This window comes from Hylaeus volcanicus, chromosome 6, assembly GCF_026283585.1.
Source record: "Hylaeus volcanicus isolate JK05 chromosome 6, UHH_iyHylVolc1.0_haploid, whole genome shotgun sequence".
Lineage (NCBI taxonomy): Eukaryota > Metazoa > Arthropoda > Insecta > Hymenoptera > Colletidae > Hylaeus > Hylaeus volcanicus.
In genome coordinates, this window is record NC_071981.1 from 11,230,092 (window position 1) to 11,257,549 (window position 27,458).

Consider the following 27,458-nt stretch of genomic DNA (forward strand, 5'->3'; position numbering starts at 1 on the left):
AATCAGCCTTCCGGGAGCGACCGGATGTCTATCCACATTTTATCTCGTCGCGCTTTTAGCACGGACTTTATCGCATGTTTGCTCTTCCAACTGTAGTCAGATCGATTCTTCGAAGACTTCTTTCGTAAACTGCTTCTTCGGTCCCCGTTGTGTCGGTCACATATAAAGTGAAATATTCATTATTCTTGTAGCTGATCATTTTTAGAGCTACCTTATGGAAGAGATGGATGAAATTTGTAACTGTATACAAAAGAGGATGTTAATAAACAGTTAATTTTAGTAAGCTCCGGGTAGCTCCGACTCCTTAATAATCGATAAGGCATCATTCGTTCGCTTTCGAGGAACTATAAACTCACACTTATTTATCGCCAATATTATTGGAAAATTATTTAAAAAGTGGATGAAGCAGAAAGTGCACATAGGAAAAAATTTGAAATCGTTGATTTCACATGATCGTAATATCGAAACAAATATAGGTAATATATAAAAATTCAAACAGTATTTTTGTGGATGATAGTCTATGTTAGTATTTTTTATTCGAGAAACTATGTTTGTAATTCTACCGTTATTTATCCTAAGTGGGTCATTTTTTAACATCTTTCTTCCAAATCAAGAAAAAAACGTGAACATGTCTGAGAAAGCACGTAAAGCATATTTTATGGTTACAGTTTGATATATACATACTACTCAACTCTAGGAAAAACGAAATCGACGTGTCCATTACTTTTTGGGAAAACACGGTACAAGTCTGCCACACAGCATTCTAACCGAACAGATTGTTAGTTGTTCCAACTTGAAAGATAACGCATCCTTCCCTTTTTGTACTGTTTATGACGGTCCTGTTACGACGCCGTAGACATCGGCAACCCATCACCTGCCACAAGTGTTTTTCTTTCTAAATGGAATTGCTCGCTATATATCATAATTCAAAGAGCTATTTAGGACCTGACTTGGAATAATAGCTAACTATTTGTTTGCTCTTCGAAACACAGTCAAACCAACTCCTTCGAACTTGTGTCTCCCATCAGTCACACGGTACAAGTCAATCAAGAATATAATAGTCCTCGTATGTACATTGGTTCTGGCTGAAGGATAATTAGTGACTCGAAAGTGAATGAATGTACGTTTTTTCTTTTTATATTGTTCGCCTCTATTCACGTCGCGAGCCTTCAGAAACAGGTTCCTTCATGCCGGGACAGATTCGCTATGAATCATTTTTACAGTTAATCGTGACTTCTGGGTGTCAGTGGTGTCGGTTTGAAAATTATTTTCAAACTTTCTGACGAATTATGGAGTTGAGCAAAAGAAGCGAGATCCAGCGTATTGTCTCTTAATATAAATACATATGTACATTACAATCAAGGGGGGATAACGGCTCACCAAAACTTATCATTGTATGTGTTCCCCAGTGATTACGTGTACAATTTAGACAGCTGAATTTACCATCAGCCGTTCGATTAGTCTTATTGTATAGTACAAGAAGTTTCTTCAACATTATAGCTAAAGAGTAAAAATTAATTAATCGATGAATTTGAAGATACGTTACACAGCTGTATGTTACATAAATAGATTACGAATAACTCTGCTTTAAAAAAAAAAAGAAACCAGAGCTGCGAGTAGTATCGTTACGATTCGGAATTGATATATGTATAGTTTGCTTATCTCGTAGAGAATATATCTTGAAATTTTGTTATGTCTCTTTTCCCTAAAAGGATACCATACTTATTCCAATGTGAGCTCTGAATATAGGAGTCATAATCTACGTATGGCAAGACATGTGCAGGGTATAATTTCTTGAAAGTAGATTACGAAACTCGAATATCTACTTTGAGGTTGACTTCTAATAACAGCATTTAAGCTGCTATGTACTTAAGTATCTTTTCTTTTATTTGCTTTGTACTTATATATCTCTATATGTGCATTTGCATAATACTGGTATCTAAAAAATCAATGGAATAACGGAATATTCAGAAAATCTAAGGCTTCGTATGTCTTATTGTCGAACGCAAAATTCTAAATGAAAACGTCACGTATTCGACTCATTGGATACCACATTATTCTTTTTTAGAACTTTAGCATCTGTAAACAGTTTTTGTTTAAATGCTTTTTAGATAGGAAACACGTATTTAAAAGTTTAAAAGTAACAGTGTTACGAACATATCGAGGATAATACGATTTTCTTAACGATTTATGATACAATATTTTTGTTACACAAATCTCAAAGTCCATTTTAATGTTGTTATACGTGTCAAGTATCTTATAATGTATTAACTATTGAAAAAATATTATGTTCTGTGGTCTTTGTTACTAACAAGTCTCGCTTTTCGAGTAAATGAATTCTGTTGCAACTGCTGAACCGGTTCATAAACCCTTCTTTCAACATTTTAATATTAATTTTACAAAACCACGCTTATAATTCAACGAGATCGAAAAAGGAAATGCCCGGTTTCAGGTTAGACTGGAGAATGAAATTCTGAATATAGTCTTTTCAACACAGTCTTTGAATTCATTTCTTCTGTACATACTAGTTTGATGTTCAACCACAGAAAGAAAGAATGAAAAAATGTTGTACAGACGAAAGGTTTGGAAGTATCGTATTTAAATATATTAACTAAAGCAATGTAGGTAAAGCTTTCTATTGGCTGGTTATCTCGATTCTTGTATGAGTGTAGAGCTCTAATTACCTACAACTTTCGATGTTCTATTACGACTTACCGCGTTTTAGTATTACTTTTATAAGTCCGTGCTCAGAATTCAACAAGGACAAAAATGGAAAGCCTGGTTTGGAATGGAGAACGAAATTTTGAAAGTGTTACTTCCAATACTACAATATCTTTAAATTCGTTTCTTCTGTGCATAAAGTGTCGTTTGATGTTTAATCGCAGTAAGAATGTCGAGTTTGCAATATAAAATAAATAATAAGTGCACAATAAAAAAGATTTAGAAGTATCCTTCATAAGTACATTAACTAGAGCAGATTATCTCGATTCTTGTATTAACCCATTTGCATCATCAGCGCATATATGCGCGCATTTTGTCTGTCTACTATCACCAGAGGCGCATATATGCGCGCAATTTATATGGAAATTGAATTCAAATAAAATATTGGTGATAAGAACGAATTTTCCAACTTTTCCGTCTAATGCAAATGGGTTAATGTGGACCTCTAGTTCCTACAACTATCACCGTTCTATTATGACCTACCGCGTCCGATGGATCGGTTTCGGTAGATAGTCCTTTCATGGAATTCTTTAATATTCATTTTGTAATAACCCGCCCACAATGTACCGAGATCGAACGGGGAAGTCTGATCTCAGACTGGAAGGGGGAACGAAATTCTGAAAGAGGCGTTCCGCAGTCCTTTCAACACTATAATTTTTAATTCATACGCTGGATGAAAAAGACAACGGCGACGCGCTTTATATAGTGACAAGAGCAACCATACCACCATAAATCTTGCGTAATCACGGCCAATTAATTGCCATGCAAATGACTCCGAGAGCAAATTACTGCGAACGAAGGCGGATCCATTCATTCGAGGCCTCTCTTCGTCCTACTCGGGTTCGCCTTTTCTGCTCTCGTTCCTCTTTTCCCTCGACCACATGCATTCTGTTTCGCGAACTCGATGAAGAATTCGGTCGAGACTAGCCAAGGCTGTTCGCTGAAGTTTACAAACGGGCCGAAATAGTCCTTCTGGGAATCGCGTTTCACTCTTAAGGACGCGCATAATGCGTCTTTTCGCTGAAATTCCTTCGCTTGCTCTCTGTGTACACTTCCAAGGGAATGTTTAGCGCGATGAACATCAGTCTGTCGGGGCACTGAAACACTCGTTTCAGTTGTACGTTCCCGTGGTCCATGAATTATTCATTAAATTTGCCGTGGCACTAGGTATACATATTAATGGATCGATAAGAACCATTTTTTCTGAAACTCTAACCTGCGACACTATTATGTATAATTTCGCGATGTCGGGTTTCACAACTGAGCTTCATAAATCTTATTATTAGTTATTTGGAGTATTTTGTTAAACTTGTCAGAATATTCTGTATATATTTTGTTCGCATGTTTAGTTTAGATTAACGTCATTTTTTTTAATTAACTACATAGTTCACTACTTTTGAATTAACCCTTTACACTCGGAGCCATTTCGTTACAGAATGTGCAAACAGGAATCATGTCGTGTTACGTAATGTAACTTATGAAACATATAATTTACTGTAATGATACTCGAGTTTATATGAATCAGTAGACATTGATTCTGATATGTGATAATGTGTGAAACAGTTATACATATGCATCGATAGTTTTTATCTTTTAAGTTGCAATCTTAAGCGCTTTTATTTATCTTCAAAAATTGCACCATGTCATACAAAATAAGTTCCCACATCTTACTTTCTTATACAAATGCTCTTTGTCGCTTTTTTAGGCATTCTTTTTCCATGTAACACAAGTTCATATTTGTTATATATATCTTAATACATGCACCATATTTTTATTTGATTTTTGTGATATTTGAATAGCAAATACAAATTTTACAGTAGCGTTTACAAATTTTACGCTCCCATAAGTTTATCCTCTGTAATCACTAATCAAGTTTGCCTGGACTTACGATGTCCCCTCAGAAGAGACATTCGAGTGCAAAGGGTTAAGAGACCAATGTACAACTTAATCACGACATTTTTTGTGCCAATATTCTTCGTTGAAACTTAAAAATTAAAATTTGTTCTTGAAGCACAAAATCCTAAAGCTCCATTTGGAAACACTTTCCACCGCAAACATGTAACGTATATAACATAGACTGTTGAGATTGATCGTACACAGTCACTCTTGTTTCGAAATCTCTGTCCACGACATTCGGGAAACATCCTCGGCAATCCTCCTCTGAATATAGTGTCTGCGTCACCGGGATCTTTCCTCAGTCGTGACGCAGAGCAACGTCCCAAATTCCTCCGCGTCTGCGTCCGCAGGACTCTGGTGATAGACGAAACAAGAAAGGGAGAAACACCCACGACCAAGGGTATAAGATCCTCCAAAGTTCCGCGTTCGAGTTCAACTGAAAGTTTTCGAGAAGCTGCAACGGCTGAAACTGACTCGAAATATTACGGGGATTCGCGGATGCATTATCAGATTTAAAAAAACTTTGCAGCTGCGTCTCGACTTTCGAGACTTCCTTATTGCTCGAGAAACACTTTGGCAATTTCATTTCCCGTTCCATATCGTTGTTTCTGGAGCAACTGTACAAAGTGTGCCGGCTATCATCTCCCTCGACGAAGAATGCGATTGCGAACCTCGAAATTTCGGAACTTGAGAATATCATCGGCCACGAATCATCGGAAATATTCTCCGAACAGAGTTGGTAAATTAATTTTGTTTCAAAAGTACGTAGTTCATCGTTTGTGAAATACCTACAGATCAAAAGTTGTAGTCGAGTATAACTGAACAATTTTCTCTTCATGAACATTCATAATAAAGTAGCATTTGCTTAGATATATTCATCGACTTATCATGTATGGTTATTCATTATAATATAAACTGTTAAATTGGAGTTTGTAATATAATTTGAACGTTAAAGACAATGTATTGGGTTATGTTTTAGTAGAGTTTCATAGACACCGATTGGTCACTTACTGTTACTTAAATAATAGAAGAGAAGTGGAAGAATAACTTATTTTTATGTCACAATAATATTCGGGCATTCTACAAATCGAACGTTTACAATTTAATTATAAATTTCTCTTTAAGAATTAATACTTTGTAGAATATTTAAATAACCGTCATGGTAAATAAGAAATGTTTACATTTTTGGTATCTAGAAACTATACTAAAACGTAACCTAATACATTATTTTTGTTTATTCAAAATTCAAATTATATCGATGCTCGAATATTTTCATGTCCGATTGTATTTAAACGTTCCTACCTCGCTTTTTGAATGCTTTTGTGTAAGCGTAGTACGTTACTACGCAAAAAGCAAAAAGAAAAGAAATACAATATCTATTTATAATTCTACCGCAGACCATACATGTATGTCCTCCTATGAACAATAATGTATGAATAGAATGGGGGACGATTTTTAGCATAGCTAATACAGCTCTAAAAATTAAAGACGAAATTTGTAAAAGATTCCGGTGATCTTGACGCTAAGGTAATAAAAATACGTGGACTTCATCCAAATATTCCTCAAATCGTTCACAGTTCCATAAATACGTATCACTAATTCATTCCACGCAACTGCGAAGAATCTCGCATATTTCTCCAGATTTAAGAAATTGCGCAGCTCCGTCTCGACATTTGTAATCTTCTTCATTGCCTGAATAATATCCCAGGAATTCCGTGTCCCATCTCGTACGTTTATTTCTGAAATTCCGCCATTATCGATGAAAAATACGATTGTGAGCTTCTGGATTTAAAAACATTGCCAAGTTTCACCGAAAGAAACAGACTCACAAATCTCCCCTGACTCTCGTGAACATTGTTCTTGGAGGTAATAAAAATGCATCAGTTTCACTCCAATGTTCTTCTGGGCCATAAAAATATTTAAAATACTTCCACCAGTGATTCGCACGTCGTAACACACGACTTCCGTTCCTAACTCGTTTGTCGTCTCTTTTCGTACCGTGTCAAGAATTCACGAGTCTTTACTCGCGAAGAAACACTCCCGAAGTTGATTTAAAATAGATTTCATTAAAAGTTGTGTGAGAAAAGTTCTAACTGTTAGATGCAATGCAAATTTGAACGTATTCTCTAACATCTTGGTGTTTGATTTTTGCGGTTTTGGTGTGACTGTGATGAGCGCTGTCTGTAATGACTGTCTGTGTGTGTGTGTGTGTGTGTGCGTGACCGCGTATGTTTTTCAAAACTAACGATTGACTCGTGGTTCAGTTAGTCTTGTACGAATCCTAGAACGCGCCGAACGACTAAATTCCAAATTGTAATCTTTCATTCGCGCGGTAATATTAAATCACCTTTCTTTTGTTCGTTTTTTTTGTGCTATAACCCTAACACTAACTGTAAGAAAGTACTGTTTCGTTCAGTATTTTTCTAAATCACGAACAATATTTAATATCAACGCGACGAGTAAACAGGTGATTATTCTGGGAAAACAATTCTTTCTTCCTTATTTACATAGGAGACCAACAAGACAATAACGGGGATCTCGTGTTGGGTAATGAAGAAATTACAGTAACGAAAAGCAGAAATACCTCTAATAATGCTACAATAATTATATAAGAATGAAATACTTACATAAAGCTATAAAAAAAGGAACAATATATAAAAGCAGATGCGATAAGGAACATTAGAAAAATAGAACCAACCTTGGGCGGAAATTTCTGAGATAAACCAAAGGTCTAAGCTATAATATCGTTCATGGAGGATTCAAGACTTTTTAACAGGATTTAAGCTATATTATTCTCAAACGATCGTCGTTAATAACAACATGAGCGCGGTTATGCGCTCTTAAACTTTTATAAAAAGAACAAAATTCAACATGTAGTTTTAGCCTCAATTCCAAATGCTACGTATTTGTTTGCAACGTCTCCCGTCTCGAATAATTTCGTTTAAAGTTGCTCGGTTACGTTGAAGAAAATCAAATGTTTATTTGCCTGTTTGAAATCTCGGTCTTGGAGGACAAAGTCTAGAAGGTGGAACTCGGATGGTTTTTGCGAAGTTAATCTCGGATTACCAGCCATATAACGTTTTACGATTGCGACACGATTGAATTGCCATTCCGTCCATGGGTAAGGACCTCTCGTAAGGAGCTCGTAAATGACTCGTGTGAAATTGATTCGCCACGGTCGGCTTTATGCAGTCCGACACCAGTCGTCTATTCGCGAAACCAGCCCAAACATTTTCGACAATCCAGGAGAGAATAAGTATTCATGGAAGAACATTAATCTTGAGAAATTTTTCTTTATTTTGATATCTATTGGTTGTAATAACTAAAAATTAAGTTTCGATAACAGTTAAGTTAATTATTAACAGTACTTGTTGAAGCAATTGTGGGGAATATGATTCTGTGTATTCTGAATCCTCATTATGAGTACACTTTTATTCATTGTATTTTCTTTTTAATATTTAATTATACATATTATCAATAATAAGTAATTCACCGATTTCGAATGTAGAGATACATTCCCAAACATGCACATTTCCTCCTTCGTGCTTTATACTCGACTTCGAATTTTTAATTTTTCATCTCCATTTTTCTTTTGAGATACCATTCTTCGTTCATATCGTCCAAAAATGTTAAACTTGCTTTCATCACACATATTATCGTTTATTAAATTTACTCGAACATTGACGCTTGTTGTATCACAGGAAAAAGAAAAATTGCTACCCACGTACGTTTTAATTTTAAAACGCGGTGTGAGAATCAAACCAGCCTCCAGAGATTGGGTAAGGAAAAGGTTGAAAGCTTAATTTCGCGGGACCAATGGGTCCAGTTCATCTGTCCATTTCGGAAGCGTCTGACCGACCAGACGATTCGGATAAGCCGCGATAATTGGCATCTTATAATCGTTGCTCGAAACGATGGACACCTTCATTATACGGCCTTGGAGAGACGGCAGGTAGGTCATTCTAATTCTGCGAATGAAATCCCGATAAGATAACGCCACGGGATTTCATTCGGTCCTTTCGGATCAGACGTTTGCCGCGCAAACATCCAAGAGCACACTGGGGTCGTAAAATTCATCCGACCGCTGATATCTTGAGAGTTTTGAGCAGCAGTTCGAGCATTATATCGTCTTTCTGTCGTACAGTTTAATTCATGTGGTAACATATCATATTGATATTACGAGCTGCAAGTTTGATCGTGCTGCCTGTTGATAATATAAATACCTTAGAAAATCTCAGATATTAATCAGATTTGACACCAAAATATTGAAAGTGCAGAATTTGTTTTAAGGAGGAATCCTAGTATAAAACACGATTTTATAGATCAACTTTGAGATTCTTTTAAAGAAAAAACTGTACCAATTCTGGCAGCAAAAATTTTAATACATACTGATTCATATATTTGAATGTAAAAATCAAAAGTTTCGTTTAAAATATTTTTTTATATTTTTAAATAATCCTAGTTTGGGTTATAGTCATATTCCTATTAAAGAACTGCGATTATATCATAGTAGCCATGCTATTCTTTTAACAATCTATCACAATCGCACTATAACTCGTTAGCGAAACCTTATTTTTACTTGAAGAAAATTCAATTTACTATTTCAGCATTAATTAATACATATACACAGCTCTAAAACAATCCACAGCAGAAGTTTGATATAAAAAATCTCAAAGATTATCTCATTTTTGAGCCATTATACTAAAGCTTCATCACAACCTTACGAAAAAATGTAGCAGTCACATTAAATAATGACAGGAGCGAAGGTGGATCTCGAAGGTTGGCTTACAACTACATAGTATGTTCACAAAAATGCGAGACTCTGAATATTCAAGGATTACTCTCGTTTATAAAAACAAATAAATAAGTATATACAGAGCGTCAAACGACTTATCGCAAGCCGGACTTGATTTAAAGACACTTTCTTCTTCTCTATATGGGTATAGTGTTTGTAATCCCTGAATCGCAATGATTTAGTTCCATCGTTCAGTGTCGGACAGCTGAACGGACCTAATGACGCCGCTCGAGACTGTTCGAGCGTGTGTCGGACGACGCCGACGTTCGCGGCGTGTCGCGCGGCCGAACCAACAACATTCCGGTAGTTTCGCGTGGACAGAGAAGCTGACGCGTGGGCGTGACAGCCGCACGAATCGTATCTCGCCTGTGAAACGGATTCCTCCGCTGAGCACGCGGTCGCCAGCGTATCGACGCCCATAGAGAAATGCAAAGTTCAGCCGAGGCGAGTAAGAAATTGATATTGCACGCTTCGCGCGGGAAAATCGCCCGATCGGTGCACCGGTGTCGCGCGTAGCGAATTCCGATTGCGTGTCCAAACGCTGGGACTTGTCGGATTTATATGAGTAATTCAGACGTTCTCCTTGCTAGCCGGTACGTTCAATTCCCTTCTGACACGGTTCAGGAAAAGAAACTGAATCTAATTTACGATTAAAATAGAGATACCGTCAAATAGGGTTACTTACGACAGCGGGGTAACTTGTAACATTTCGTTGCGTATTCGATTTTTCAGGTGTACTGTTTTGTGTGTTAACTTTAGACAGCTGATATCATCGTTATTTGTTTGGAGTAACAAAGATTAATGATACTTTTATTTAGTTTTTTTGCAACGATAAGTTTTTTTCGTTTCATTAGAAGAAAAGATTAGGTGAAATCGTCACTTATAAATACTAAAATGATTACACATTATTATCGTAAAGTATTTGTTTTTGGTATACTTGAACTTGTGAGATACTTGGACTTTTCAATGATAGGGTCTTAATCACAGTCGTAATCCGATTTATTTTACATTTAATTAATAAAACATGCCGAGAACGTGCAAAAGGATCTTGAGGAACCAAATTATTTTCTTTTATAAAAACACTTCAGAAAGCCATTCAATTTCTTTGAAACAATCGTACTTCCTATTCTAAACAAAATGCTTCTTAACACTTAACTATTGGGCTCGTGCATAATTATCCGCCGTTATCTTTTTTTAATTGTATTATGAAAAAAGAAACATAAAATTTCAACAGGAACATGTTTAATCGTCTAGTCTGGAGCGTATCACCATCTACTTCAATTGCTGCTTCCTATCGAACGTTTACTCGCACCAATCGACACGAAAAGACCGCGCAAAAATAACCATATTGCCTCTCTCCACGATTCCTATTCTTAAACTTAAGAACTACAACTAACTACAATATTAATGTATTCACTTTTCGTTTAAATATCTTAGATTTCATACAGTATAATTTGAAAGTGAGAAAGTGTTGCAAGTAATCCCATTTGACGGTATATCTGCTTTTCAGCTTTCAATTAAAGGTAAAAATTTAGGTACGATTTGTTGGCTGATTTCTAAATGTAACAATTTACACATTCACCAAACACTGGGACTTGTCGGATTTATATGAATAATTCAAACGTTCTCCTTGCAAATCGGTATACTCACTTCCCTTCGAACGCGATCTAGAAAGAGTTTATATTTAAAATAGAGGTACTTTTACGTTTCACCTTTCTAATCAAAGTAAAAATTAGGGTTTGGATTTTTGACTGTTTGCCAGAGGTAACAATCTGCACCTTCGTTCTAGGATACTATGCTTTCGAAGCGTTACGACGTTTTCACTTGGGAAAACTGGTCCCCGACACACGAGCAAACACTGGTCCATGGGAATCGTTCGAATTCTAGGCTTGAGAAAGAATACTTTGGAGCGCGTGTTAAACTTCACACGCAATCCTGCGTGTGTACACACTGGGTTTGTGGGTTACGCTGCGGCCACGCAGAATTATTCGGCTCATAGAACGAACCGCTAATGAATATTGATGCGCCGCAGGTTCATTCCGCTCGAGGTCGATGCATTAGCATTATTAACACTTGCCAGCAGAGAGTGGTCAGCCCAAAAAGGAGAGATCGACCGAACGATATTAGAGATCAGCGTCAAAGGCGGGTTTTTTTCGGCCAGGGTTTACTGAAGCTACAATTTTAAACGTGGTGGATGGGTATTACGTACGATTACATACTCGACCTTCACTTTTAATTAAACATACCACGCAAAATTGGATCGAGTTGAGTAAGGATATAGCGAACTGGTTCGAATACAGCGATTGAATGTAGAGTCAGGAATAAATGGTACCTTGCTAGAGTTTGAGTGCCGATATAGAAATAAACTGGTACTTAATAGACTAGAGTTTTAGTGTCGCTGTATATATAAATGAAGTACATAGTACTTTACTACCGTTTGAATGTCAATACAGGAATGAACTGGCAACCCACTAAAGTTTAAATATCTCTTTCGTTTCATAGCGACATATGACAAATTTTCATCCTATTGATATCGTAATAAATTGCAATACGATGAGATTGCATGTTCAACGAAACGTAACCGAACGGAAAGTTCGAAGTAGAGCCACCGTCAGCGGAAGCCTGCATTTACAAGGTATCTAATCGGCGAGTGTCGAGCTGAAATTAAGCGAATGTGTCTCTGCTGTAACATTGAACGAGGTCAAAACGTAGTTCGTGACCAATTGGCAGGCTACGAAACAATTTAATATGATTAGACGTTGGTCGGGGAGCGGCACTGTCTGTCCGTTGTCAAATTTCGTAGCCAATGACGTGTACTTCTCGTAGGGGAGATTCGTGTTGGGTTGGCTCGTCGCGCTTGCCTTACCTTGGATCGACTGGTTCGCTCAACGATCGTCTAGACTAACGTACCATTTTGATTCGATTGCTTGAAAATCAGTCGTTTCGAAACAATTGTCGACTTTTTAAATCGATTATCGTATGTTCGATTCTGACACGAATCGATTTATTTTTACTGGTTAGGTAGCTGATACATAACTGCTTACTAGAAACACAATTTTTCAGCCAAATTTCAACAGAATTCTATAAAACTTTATATCGAATCGATTTTCATTTTGTATCGACAACAAAGAAGGATGTTATCAATTCTATTTCTATGTAATTTGTTTTTATGCGGAGAAGAATATTTCCCTGGAGTTCCTGTATAAATTCTGTTAAGATCTGTTTATGGAGTTTGAAGTCAGGCCACCAAATTCTTGCGAATGGTGACAATCGCTTAATCAGTATTTAATTGCAAGAAATTGCAATATGATACATATATGATATATGATATATGTATGCATCATGATATAAAATAAAAGAAACCGTATTTACCAAAAATTTAACCGACTTCAAAAAAAGTACTACAAAGAATGAAATCATTTTTCCACATTCTCTAATGACAATATTTTATACACCATCTACAAATCCAATATAATACTTCAATTACATTATTAACGTAATTATTATAATCAATTACGTTTTAAAGTAAGGCACAAACTACCTTACGTATAGTAAAGTTTATATTGATCTACTGCGGTTGTTTGACATCGATTTCAAAAAGTAATTGATTATAATAATTACATTAATAATGTAATTAAAGTATTATATCAGATTTGTAGTTATTGGATAGAATATTAGATTACGTTCTCTGTAGTGTTTTGTTTTTAAGTCGACTAATTTTTTTAAACGAAAGTTTCTATTATTTAATATCATTTCTAGATTCAAGCTCTTTTAAAAAATCTAATGTCCTAAGTCGAAGCTGTTTCTCTTCGAGAAGCAACGCACGAACTCCTGGACGGCCTCCATAGTTTCACGAAGTGTTTTATCACAATATAATCTATGAAAGTTTCTCGTCGAATCAGAAGAAACAGGAAGTTGCAGTAAATCACGACCAATAGCCCGACCGGCAGGTTTTCTCGGGTTATCGATTGCCTTTAAAGTGTACTTTAGACCTTTTTCTTTCCAGCTCGTACTTAACTTTTCCGTCGGTATGACTTCCGATTCGTTCAGCGATCGAGCCAGGAGAAACGTTCGGCAAGTGCTTCACGCGAATCGTCCCCGGCGATTCTCCTGATTATTTCAAGTTTTCTTCGGGAGGTCGTTTTCTAAGTTCTGATTCTTCGAAAAGAGTCGTGTTTCAAGATGACTGGGCACATTTCTACGCGACAAGGTTCGCGAAGGTACGAAACTTTTCCAATGAAGTATTGAAAATAAAAAGATTCAGGAATCTGTGAGCCCAACTTCGATCCAATAAGTAATGAAAGCAAGGCAGTTCGGTTCGTTGGAAGCGATTCCACGAGCAGCTGATGTCGAATGCTCAATATTCGAAGCACTTCGAAGTTCTAGATTCTGAATTTAATTAAATATGAAAGTAAGGACTGCCGTCAGCACAGCAAATTAAATATTTCAGGAGACATACAAATTAACTTTGACGATTATTTCAAGCAAGTATACAAACTATGTGATACCGTGTGTTTTCATACTTTACGCAATTAATAAATAAGGTGTTAATTATTTTAGAAATGAAACAGAAGAAAAATTTAGAAATTCAAAATGGCGGGTCTAACATGGTGGACTAAAATGCGAAAAGCGATTCAATTTGAATGAAACTTGGTATACGAGGTTTTTTGGGACGGCGATTCCAAGTCTGAAATAAAAATTTGATATTCAACACCGTGGAAGCCCGTGCATTAAAAGTGAAACTTTTTCATCCCTTAAGTAGGCGTAACTTTTATAGATTTCTTTATCCACATTTTCTTTCATGAAGTGAAATTAGGTGGGTGTTAGATGAATGAAGAACCAAATTTCGTCTTTAATCTGCGTTTCAAAATATTTATTCATCACTTTCATTCTGCAAACATGATACTATAGGTTTATAAAATGAAAAATATAATATAAACATGTATATAGACCTACAATACCATATCGCATAATTTTTCAAACGCACCGGCGAAGTCCTCATACACATGTTTTATACATATATAATTCAGCAGTCTCCTTAAATGCACAAGTTTCTCTACGATAAATGGACAGTAAAATGATCCGAGATCGGATATCTCGACGAGACAATGCTAATGCAACGATCAAACTTTTTTTATTATTACCGTTTTTGTTGTAAAACTGTTACCATCGTATTTCTGACATTTTTCTGATTAAAACGAGACCAAACACGACGTAATTCGCACCATATTTACTACGTATTGTCTCACCGAAATAATCCCGGTGTTGGTCGCCATTTTCGCATGTCGCTCCGTCCTCTTCTTCATTCGCTGTCCTTCTCTATACTCGAAGTTTGTTGGCAAAACATTAGAAGATACAGTAACGACTGAAGGAGGCGTGCAAAATCGGAGACCCAAAACATTGCACTTGAGGTTTTTATGTGTTTACACTTGACACGCGTCGAACGTAGAAAAGGACAAATAGTGAAAGAGAAAGAGGTTCGAGAAAAAAAAACACTCGATAGAAGAGTATCAATCGGTGAGGATCATATTACACCGGTGGTCGGGGCTACTCGGACAGAACTACGGGCAAAAGAAATAAGAACGGGCTGGCAGCGGAGAGGTGGGTATCTGAGAGACATACAGTGTCCCAGCCTAAGTGATACAGAGCTCTAACTCCAAAACTATCGGCCGAATGCAAAATTTCAAATATGGAAATTGCATGGTAAAATGGGCCTCATGTTTCAGCGCGAAGGAATTTTTGTTAACTTTGTTATTTAACGAGATGTGATGGTCAAGTTTCGTTTTTCAAATGGAACTATATATTTTTTTTTATACTATGTGATAGTACTTTTCAAGACGAATTTATTAAGCTTTAATGTATTTACCCGATTTTACCATGCATTTTCCATATTTGAAATGTTGCATTCAGTCGATAGTTTTGGAGTTAGAGCTCTGTATCACTTAGGCTGGGATACCCTGTATATGTATATTATTAATTTAACGTGTATATATTAAATGTAATATTGTATATATAATATATATAACGTATTGTAGGTGGCCTAACAATAAGACTTTTGTACAGTATTAGGTTGTCCGAAAAGTTTCTTTCGCTTTATTAATAAGTAATACATGCACAATATTTTATGTTTTATGTTACATTACTGAATTGTGCACGATTCATTTTGCTCCATTACTGTTACAACATGAATATCTATGAAATTAGATTGTCTATTTATATAAACACGACCACATAAAATAATTGGGTGCAACTCGCGAAAGAAACTTTCGGGACAACCTAATACTATATATTTACAAATTTGTATCAGAGACCACATTACTTGTAGTGACATTTTTATCGACTAATTATCTTCGGAAAAATGCAACCGAAGATACAACGCGGTCGAGATTTCGAAATCGACTGAATCCAATGCTATCGCAACATTCGCGGAGAAAACCAACAGACAATCTGTCCGAGCACCTTCACGCTCGTGTTGCGCTTTTTGCGGAACATCACGCACGGCAAGCGGGAACGGCGATAAGCGAAAGACGTTATCTCCCGAAGCATCGAGATAACTCGCCCACCTATGCCCCGACTGGTTCGAACGAACAGCCTCGCGGTGGTCGTCGAGAATGACGGTAAAGGAATCGCTCTATTACCGCCGCGGTTATACGTCGATCTATCGCGGCTGCGAGAGCGCAGAGCCCGTTAGTCACAGGCTAATATCATGTTGTCCGTCGCCGTGCTTCGCAGAAAAAAAAAAGAAGGGAACCTAACAAACTGCAGCTAGAGAGTCGGGCTCCTTATTATCCGTGACTCCTTCGAGCGGCGAGCAACGCTAATTGCAGTAATACCTTGGCTTTTTTAATCTTTTAACTACTATCGTTGGGTCAGATTTGACCTGAAAGGAGGAAACTTCTTTGTTTAAAAGTGACACACGATTAGAGTTTACGTTCGTTATTCTAGTTAGATGTAACATTTCTATTAAATGCTTAAGTGGATGTCGCAAACTCTGATCGTTTATTTGCACTCACGGAAACTTTTTTTTCTTAAATCACAAATGATGCGATGTGTTTTTTAAATGTGAATTTAGAAACGATTTCGACACTTTCAGCGAGAATAGGTAGTGGTTTTATTATCAAGCCAAGGTAGAACTATTTCTAATTTGAAAATCGAATTTTGATTCCAGTTTCGAAAACAATCAGAAAAGTCACGCGCAATTGAGCTTCGGTTTACGCTAACCGGTGGTCCCGATTTTTTTTTACTATTAAGCGAGACATTATCGCGCAAACCATCATTACGAGTCACGCTTTGCTCGAGGAATCGCGATGCACGAGAGCTGCTTCCGCGGCCTGAAACAGGAACGGGTCCCGAGTCAAAGAGGCGACGAGGGAAAGAGGCGGAAAAAGGGGAGAAGGAAGCTGGGATAATAATTGCGGCTATTAATCAGGCTGGCCGCGAGGCTCGCGCAACGAACACGCATCGATTAGGCCTGCTTGCCTCCGCGCGCGCTGTGATCCGCGTGGGCGATCGAGGAACTCTACGATCTACGACCAGTTTTCAAGCTTTGCGTTCAGGTTCTCTTGCTGATCGTATGCGTCGACTGTCGTCGAACGAGAGAAGGGTTGGTTGGTAGATTCGAGAGCCAATCTTCGGTGGAGTGGCCCTTATCTACAGTGACGACCGCGAGCGTCGTTTGACGTTAATTACCGGCGCTCAGCGAAGGGTACATGATTACGAGAGAACGAGATGAAGATAGCATGAAACTCCGGGATTCGGATCGAGAGATTATTCGCGATTGTCGATCCAACGGCTCCCAGAGCAAGCATATCGATCAGGAATGCCTACACCTGGCTTGTAATTTCTGCGAATGATCAATGAGAGATCGCTCGTTGAGAGAGTGCTTCCTATCTGTGGTTCATTAGCGCCTCTTGGTTAATGCGATGTCAAATCTGGTAGCCACTAGTGCAGGCTTTATATGATCGAACGACTCCGTCCGTGGTATGCGTACCTGTGATAATGAAATTGAACTTAGGTAGCAGCTGAACTGCTGACAGAGTAATTATTTATTTAATATGTTGGACGATAAAGTGTACATTTTGTAAGTTTCAATTAGAAGATGCTATAAGGGAGGGGTAGAAATTCTGATAGCGATGGCTATCAGTGGATTGCACATATCTCAAGGAGGAATATTGTTGGATTTTGTGATAATGATTAAACGAAGATGTTGGTATTGTTTGACATATTTAAGTGATTTGTAAGGTTGTAAGAAACACTATATTAAAAACTATAACGTTGACTGATTGTCGTGTGCTTTGCTCGTTTCACGTTTTAACTGACATTCCGACCTTACTCTTTCACATTCTAACTCTGAATTCGCGCCTTTCTTTTAAAACGGCAACACACACTCTTACCACGTTCTTGCAACTCGCGTCTTGCAACCGATACCCTTAACGTTGGCTGCGAGACTGAAACTTGCGAACATTTTTACGAAGTCAAAGTATTATCTTGATGTTTTTTAAGTTCAGACAATTTAACATTTCTCGTAGTATTTTGTTTCCTAACCTTGCCAAATTGATGAATCCTATTCAGATTTATTTTCATTATCGCCTACCCTTAAACATTAATTCTTTTAGTTCTTTAAGGAAGAGTCTGATCCATCCAAGGTTTTTTTCCAATGCAATCTAGTCACCATAAAATGGACTGGCATTCTGGCGGAGTCTAAATTCCTAACTCAGCAATGCGATCAGTTCCACAAGCTTTATCATTATTCGAAACATTTATAACACCAGTCGGAATAGACAAGACGCTTGGAAGGTATCGTGTATGGCGTTTACGTGGAAGCTAGGCTGATTGCAAAGTCTCGTGGATGCTTAGCGAGCAGCAGGACGCGACACGGGAAGAAGGTAGCCGTGTAATTAGGTATATTAATCACGGCCGAACATCGTTCGTAGCCTCCGGGTTCGAATTTACGTAGGAAGACCGTTTGAGTTCGTCGGTCGTACGTCGCCTTCTGCGCGCCACGGTTGTTCATTGTGTGCATCCGCGCCTCGTGGGGGCATTCTCGCGCGATAAACCGGTAACCGCACGGCCGTTACACCGCGAACATCACGGCCACTTTGTCGTAGCGTGTCTGCTCCCCTCGGAACCCTTAAAGCCAGGTTTACAAGTGTCGACCAGCGCGAGGATTCACGCCGGCTGTCACGGTCGGACGTCTACCTCTGGCGCGAATTGATTTAATGACGTTCGAGAAAGGATGCGTTCGAAGGCTTCCATCCATTCTTCGTTTGCTGTTCCGTCGGATTTCTGCTCTCGAAGGTTGGCGTTCCCGCGATAAGGAAACCACGCTGCCTGCCGTTAGAGGGGGGTGATGGGTTTTAACGCAGCATTTTCAACGTCGACGTTGTTGCTTTGGAAACATCTTCGCGAACGCAGCAGGCGTCTCAAGATGAATCTCTGAATCTTCCGTTGCTCTTTTTTGAAGTACGGAAATTTCAAGGGAATGGACTTGACGGAAAATGCAGACTTCACAGGATGAGCAAAAACTTTTGCTACGATTTGTGTTCGTTGACTCGCAATCCCATCTTCCTGATTTGCAATGAAACTACTTGGCTCGGTAGAATACAGAGATGGATCTTACACCTCTTCGAGATAGATCTTTGAAACTGTCGTTAACTCGACGAAAGGTGGAGGGTAGAGGTGAAGAGGGTAAACGGTGACTTCTTCCACGCCTTATAGTTTCTAGTCCGTGATTACATAATCGCATCTTTCACTTAAACTGGTTGGCTTGGTAGGATAGAAAGATGTACTTTTATTGCGTAGTGTATGAAGCCCACCATTGTGATGCATCTTTAAACCTACATACGCGATATAGTGCATTTCAACTCTGAATTTCACGCTGGTAACTCTTACGTAACGAGAGCCGAATCGCTTCCTGTCAATTCCTGTGTTTCACTCCAGTCTATTGTCTGGTACTTTCTCGTGCGCTATATCTTGTTATTTCTATAAAACATTTCTACAAAATATCAATTCATTCAAAAATGCCTAGGATTATCGTGAAAGATACACCTCGTACTGCAAACCACTAAACTGACATGTTTTTACACCCGTATCTCAGCTGTTTGTAAGCATTCTCTAGTACATAAGCTATAGCCACAGTGGTCCAGCGGACCGCTTTTCGTGACCAAAATTATTTTAGCGTTATTTCAAGATTTAAGGTTGTAATCTAGTAGGTCGTTGAATTCGTCTCGTCACCTGCTAAAATATTATAAAGTCAGAAATATATGTTAACGTTTAAACAATCAAAGTGGTCTCCACTATTTATTATAAAAAAATTTTTTTTATTGTTTGTACTAGAATTTGTAAAGCGGTTAATACTGATCAACTTTTGTTGGAATTATTTTACTATCAGACCATTAGAAATGTCTGAAAAATCGTGATAAGTGGCGCCACTGTAGCCAATTGCATCGCCTTTTTAAATAATAGGCGAAGCCATGTTATTGTTCGTAAAAAACCAAACGTGTTTCATACTAACCATTTTTTTCTATAACCGTTAGTTTCTGAGTAGCCACTTCATTCACAACTTCGAGGGTAGTTTTCACCCTTTAAACATGAACATTAGCCAACATAAAAAATATAGGTATCTAATATTTTTCAATGGTCTATCTGTGTACCAAGTTGTCATTGAAATCGGCGTGTTACAGCTGGGTGGTGTTTCTTGTTAGCCAGATGGAAATGACAACATTGATTCGCCTGTTGACTCCTTCAGGCGTACACCCTTCCTATAGTTTACATAACCCTTTGAGCATAGTCAACAGAGGGGGTAGTGCGACGCTAGAGTGGGGATGGCCACTCAGCGGCCTCGAGCGACCAGTTGATTTCGATCCGACTATAATACATGGACAGATTTATCGCGCGGTGCATCGCACTCGTCGAACATCGATGAGAAACCGCCCGCAACCGGAACGGATACGTGTAACTCGCGGACGCTACATGGAATAGACGGTCTCGTTTGTCGGGGCGAAGCGAAATGGAGCTGAACGGGAGGACAAGTCGGCCGAACGATATCCGCTGGGACGTTTCTCGTGAACGGAATGATCGATACACCGTCGCTTGCACGAGTCGGCAGTTTCGTCCCGCGGTCACCTTTGTCTCGCGAGGCGGAAGAGAAAGTGACCGACCGCGATTTTTAGCGGGGACGAGGAGACCGCAGAAACGTCTTGTCGCACGTCGGATCGATGATCACTCCGCGATCTTGAACCGGACACCCATGGAAAAACGCGTGGGCGCGCGACACTGACATAAGCGTAATCCCTGCTGGCGGTGACGTTCGATTCCACGCGTCGATAACCAGTCCCGTTATCGCGACCAGTCGATGTCTCTTAGGCCAGGTCCAGACCAGAGATGGACAACGTTTTATTGCAATAATATAAATAATAATAAATATCGTACAAATGAAACGAGAGTGATCTCTTTTCAAGCAACTACGGTTGAAATCTTGAAATGTGATTATTTTAATTAAATTTAATTTTTGGATGATAGATTATTTGTTGCGCATTCTTGATGTTGATCTTTATATACATATATATTTAGAAAAACCATACTGATAATAAAATACGTACATTTATACATCAATAATAACAATCACAAATACTGGAATGAAATATAGCTCCTTTTTGATATATGACAGGCTCAGAAAACAGTATTCTGTTTTGTTTGCATTCTCTGAATCGCCAAGAAACTGTCTAAGGTTTCATTTTTCAAGATTTTTCAGTTTTCCACCTAGTAGATACCTATCGCGAATAGTTTTCAACAGCATGTTCCCACTTTTAAATGTCTGTAATTGTTGACTCGTGAATATTGTATTTTCTCGCTAATGTAATTGCATTGTCACCACTCTCAAGTATTTTAATTTTCAATTTCAAAGCGTATCGAAAAAAGGTAGCGTCAGTACAAAAAATTCAATTCCGTTACCGACCAGACTATGTCTGGGTCTTGTGTTGTAAACTATCCTCTGCATTGTTATTCGGGTGCTTTGCGATCGCCAAAAATTTTGCGAAGCGCGCGGTTTTTTTCCACCGCGGTGGACGTTTCATTATGGCGAGGCGGGCAGAGAATCGTAAAGCGTTTGAATTATTTCATGCTTGCGCCCGATCCTCCTTAAATCTCGCGGTCGAGGAGCCTCTTATCTTCAGTCGTGGGGCGATAAATTCCGGGCACGTTGCGGTTTGAAAAACAATTAATTATCCCGCGTCCCGACGCAACGATCCGGGACTAAAGGCGAGAAATTTCATACCCGGGATCCTCAGGCTCATTCGTCCTGCCAATTAAGAGACTATATAGGCTAGGCGGGAGACTGCGAGCCGTAACGAGGCTCGTTCGCAGTGACAACGATGAAGAAGATGCCGGGGCTCGAACGTTTCTTGCGAGGAATAATTCGTTCACTTTCGTTTTCTGCCTTCTTGGCTAGTTATGCTAATTCCAGATGTTCGTTGCCGATGCTGGACCATTAAACGACAACGCGTGGTACCTCTTTCGTGCGTTCCGTTTCTTGGATTTCATAGGATTTCATAGGCTTTTCGAGCAATAGTGATGATTGGTCTAAAAGGATAGCGTTCGAAACTATTTTTCAGTAGTTTGAGATACTTTACAGTTAAAATTTAATACTTAGATTAAACAACTAATTGTAACTTCACTGTAAATAAGACTTTAGCAAGACATTAAGCTTCTTCGAAGCGATGTTCATTGTTGAAAGTGCGAGTCAATGAGGCAGAAGTGAATAGCTACATAGAAGAGCCAGCAAATCCTTTCAATACATAGAAAATTAATATCTCTTTCGATGTCTGTATTACTAATTGCGAATTTATTGAAATAAATCAGATATACATATGAGGAATTCCATTCAAGATCGACCACTTTTGAATCTGACCATATTTTATTTGGCCGAAATTTTATGTTATAGTATTTTACTAAATACCTTTTCATGATTTTTGACAAATTTTTTTACTCATACAAAAAAACGTTATGAATTAAAAGAAAAACAGCCTCGACAAAGCGTGTTGCAGCGCACATAGCAGGTATGTATATGGTTGCTCTGACGGATGTATATTGCTTTTGAAGGCTTCGGGGAACGCAGCCACAAGCATGCGAACACTTTCGTAGCGTATATTTTTTAGGTAAAAAACAGAAAATTTAAACCATATACACACCTGCAATGTGCGCTGCAACACGCTTAGTTCAGGGCTTTGCCTCCAAACCCCCGACAGGGTCCAAGAACCTCCATTTTTTAAAAGCTCTTGGAACGACTCTGAACCGTTGTAGAATATTTAAAAAAATAGTAAACAAGAAACAACGGCTTGCTACACGGTCGTTGCGCAGCTATGTACAGTCAAATATTATTGAACGTTTTTCCAAATGTCTCGGACACTAAAACAGACCGCAGCATACATGTATTGCAAAAAGTTGTTCAAAATGATATCCTTGACAACATATTTCAAGGAATTATTAGAGATGGTTTTCGGCAACTTCACCCAAAGTTAAGGGAGAAAATGAAAACAAAATTTATTTTCAATCTAAAAAAAAAAATAGAGAACAAATTCGGCCCACTATGGGACTTGCGGTATTAAATAGTGAATGTATCAAACTTCTTTTGAGAAAAAATCGAAAAAAATTAAATGACAAAATTTGTAAAATTTAAGTTTTTTTTCGAAAACTCAACAAATTTTATAGAAGATGAATTCAAATATTTTGTTTTGTAATTTTTTCGTAAAGTTCATTCAAGAATGCACATCTTAAAAAAAAAAATAAACGTCTTGTTTGGACAATTTTTTGAAAAGTTATAGCCATTTGAGAAAAGGTTCCTTTTTTTAATTGATAACTTTTTTTGATTGAGTAACCAAATCTGAAAAAAATCATTAAAAGGTATTTAGTAGGGTACTGTAACATATAAACAATGTCAGTCATACAAAAAATGGTCGGATTCGAAAGTGGTCCATTTGTCACGGAATATGTATTCTTACAATGCATAAAAATACTTGTTACATTACCTACAAATTAATAGGAATATCGTATTCAGTTTTTTGTTTTTGTATGCGTCATTCGCATTCATGACATGGAAAGGAAAAACTGGTTTAACGAATAGAAATTATTGATTCCATCGCGACGCCATGTTTCTCCGTTCATCGATAATCCCAGAAGCATCAGGTGCGAGTAAACAATTTTTCATCATTGAGACGAGTGAGTTATTTAACGGAAGGTCGAAAGATTAATGACTCTCTGAAGGGTTAAAGAGATTCGCTGATGTAACGATAGAGAAGAAACGCTCGTAGGACGTTTCCCGGAGCGTTCGTCGCGTTCTTAATGGCAGCAGGCTAGCAAACGTGCGACAAAAACCGTAACATGCGCTAAGAGTTTTTCAAAGAACCGCGCGGCTCTGTGGTGCATCCTGATTGGCCCAGCAGCTACGTCCTCGTGGTGATCCCGACGACCTTGGAGCCGTGGCTACCATAACATCGGCGAACAACCTCGCCTGGCCTCACCTCTCATCCCTCCGCTCTTCTTCTTGTCAGGCCTCCTCCAGATCGCAACCTTCGTAGGATCGATATTAGGCACCGTTCACACTGGTATTACTGTTTATAAGATGCCTTTCGCAAAGTATAAAGTCTCATTATACCTTTTACAGATCTGAATTATTTTTCTTGGAATAAACAAATATTCCTCGCGTGCCTCTAAGTAGATAGATATAACTCTCTGCGTAAGACAGTAGATAATGGAATGCTTGACTCGCAATTAGTAAAAACGTGCGTTGCATAACCTTCGCGTGTCTCTTCCTGACTCCATGAACTTCTGTTGAGATCTTCATGAACGTTGCATATATTCTACTGTTTAATGTAAAGGTATCCAAAAATATATACAATTTGTTCATGTTATGACAATTTAACTATAAATAAATTTGTCAGTAGTTTTATAATATTTTTAATGCGTCTATCCCAAATAGATTAAGATTTGTCCAAACACGAGGAAACGCGTAAAGTTAAATAGATTTTCAATATATAAATAAGGTAGAACATATTTCTTACATATTTTCAGGTAATATACCACTTACAAAATTAATTATCACACAGCTTAGTTTCGTCGAAAGTGTAATTATATTCTTCACGTCCGAATGTATCAGCCAATCGAGCTCAATTAGAGCTAGAGCTAGAGCTAGAGATGACTAAATAGATATAATAAAATAATGGAAAGTTTACATTTTATCAATGGTCAGGTCTACCTCTCTTTCCCCTATGCATCGACGTAACATTTGCCCGGAAATCCAAGTCCTCCGATAAAAGAAACAAGTCACTCGAACATTTCGCAAAGCACCAATCACACGAACAAGGAATGTTTAATCGTATCCCACGAGCTTTGGCTGATCGATCGCGAAAAACCAGACAGGGAAGCCCTTCATCGAAGTGGCCGCTCTGTCTCTCGTTCGACGACGGGCCGGCACTCGAATGGATCCATCGATCGCAATCCAACAGTTCTTCATGCCTCTTTTTTTTTTTTATATTCACGGCCGTGTACACAGATGTAGCCCCGAGGCCGCCGCCACTCGAGGTGCCAGAAAAATCGTCACAGCGATAAGTGGACTCCGCGAGCGTACAGATGTGCAACGCATTTAGAAATTTAACAATAATTTTATAATTGAAAATCAACAGAGATTACGAATACGTCGTAATATCTTGCAACATTTTATAGAACTTTGTTGCAGAAGGTAAAGATAAAAGCTTAGTTAAAAAAAAAAGTAATTGATATAAACTTTTGAAGTTTGCTACGTTTATTTATGTATGTTTCGAAATTTTGTTAAATTTACAATTGTCCGGGTCAATTTGTTTCGAAGTTACGAACAATTTTGCAGTTTTGTAAATATAATTTGATAGAAATGCCAACCAAGAAAAAATTTTTTTTAATCCACAAAAAGAAAGAAGTCCCTTAACCTTCTTGCGTAAAATTTAATTATCTTTGCGGAGTACATATTACGATATCATTAATTAACGTACAGATGATAGTGAACACGTCCGTACAGAAGATTCTTATCATGCGTAACCTCTTTTTTAACCTTTTGTGCTCGACAATATTTTGGCTAGCGTGAACTAGCACACTCCGGACAATTTTACGGATATTTGACGAACTCTTTATAGCTAACATAAAATGATTTAAAACATAAATTATTGTATGGAAAATATTGTATTGTAATATTTGTAAATCTGTAAAGAATTTAACCATTTTAGGGTTAAAACATTTTACAAATTTTTCTATCTAACAAATACTAGGCATATGTGCATATACATAGGGTGGTTTATCACATTTCACCACCTCGGTTTACGTCAATATTACCATGCATAACGAAAACTGTTTCAGACAGAGTCGATTGGTTCGAGTAGGGCACATCCTAATTTTACTTGTTTCTTTTTGTGAGCGGACGTGTAAAGGACATATGAAGGCCACTAACATATAGTTTTTACTGGACCAGTCGACGCACCTTGATATTTTCCATAAAAATGTATTAACTTATTCACATTTAAAAATCATTAATTTATAAGATATTTTAATTTTAGTATTGTTACAAAATTGTATCCCTCTTTTTTTGAGATATATTGGAAAAACGAAGATTTCCGATTTACTTTCACAACTACACGTGAAAAGATTTCAACGCTTAAAAATTGATTTTAACGAGGGGCAATTTCACTCCCCTGGGTGCGCCATTTATCGAACTTCGCGACGTTCGATAAACACGCTCCCCGAGGAGTGAATCCGTCGCGTGCAAATAAAGCTCACGTACGCGATTTGGACCCGGTCCCTCTTGAGTAAGTGGGTTAACGCGTAAAAAACGTTCCAAGATGCAACCGAAGAAAGTCGTAACTCAAAGGTGATATGGCCTTGTTATTATTCACGACGAGAATTTGGGTCACGGAGCACGATCGATCGCGAGGTTCGATCGTTTTTGAACCAGTGTCGCGAGGACTCCGAAACGCGACTTCTCGAAATTGGGGATCCCACCAGCGCACAGTGCAGAATAAGTGGACAAAATTCAATATTAGTATATATCACAATGTGAGGCAGATTTCTATCGTAGAAAATGTGTGTCAGCGTGGAAATTGTTATAAATAATCATGTATCAATCATTTGTATCCATAATACAATCTTTATCTTTAAACAAACATACAGACAAAACGGCAAAAAATATCCTGAGTTCTCAACATACTTGGATTCATTATTTGTTATATTTTAAGAAACTTATAAGTTTTTTTTCCAAATACTTGCAACGTTCGGTTTTACATAATTTTTAATAAGGGACCGTACTGTTGGCGCAGGGTCGCAATTGGAAGTTAAAAATTCTGATTTATTGATTTATGGATTTCTATAAAAATTATTTTTCACATCTTCAGCCAAAAGGAAGCATAGTGTATTAAATAACATATGGGTGCAACTTCTATTATTTATGAGACAAAAATTCCTAAAGAATTCGAAATATAGTCTACTAAAGCGACAATTTTACAATATTACATCATTTTCCTGTATGATAATCATAAACTCATACATACCGTTGGATTCAGAATAAAAAAACGCTTTTACTGATCTAAAAATAAATAAAAATTTTCACAAATTTCGAAGGGGGGGGGGGGTTTTTAAAAAAAAAATTTGTTTTTTTTTTTTTAATTTGTTGGTATTGGTTTATAGGCCTCTAAAAACAGTGTAATGTTTGCTTGAACATTTTATTGAAATCTCTAATCGTTTCCGAGCAAAAGTAAAAGGGGCGGCTGGAATAAAAGGGTTAATTTCTCCCTCAAACGCAAAATTCGCACGTACTGAGGATGGTGTAATTCATAAGAAGGTCCCACAAACAAGTATACAAAGTTTCATCAAAATCGGGGTTTGTTAATTTTCTGTTAAATTTGTTAATCTTGTTGTGATTTTATTAATGTTTATGGTTAATTTTATTTTTTTTTGTGAATAAATAGCAATATATTTATAGTAGTAATGAAATTTTGATTTTTGTTCACAATTTTGCTATTTGTCCGCACTG

At 37.7% G+C, this 27,458-nt stretch overlaps 1 protein-coding gene and 1 long non-coding RNA gene across 7 annotated transcripts in view; both read left to right on the top strand.

Annotated features, from left to right (window-relative positions):
• Positions 1–27,458, top strand: part of LOC128878668 (tensin-1) — a 334,268-nt gene that overhangs the window by 140,531 nt on the left and 166,279 nt on the right. The gene's annotated exons all lie outside the window — the stretch shown is intronic.
• Positions 11,023–11,837, top strand: LOC128878670 (uncharacterized). The gene is made up of 3 exons (XR_008457460.1): positions 11,023–11,107; positions 11,202–11,366; positions 11,445–11,837. It is a non-coding gene; the product is annotated as an uncharacterized LOC128878670 (long non-coding RNA).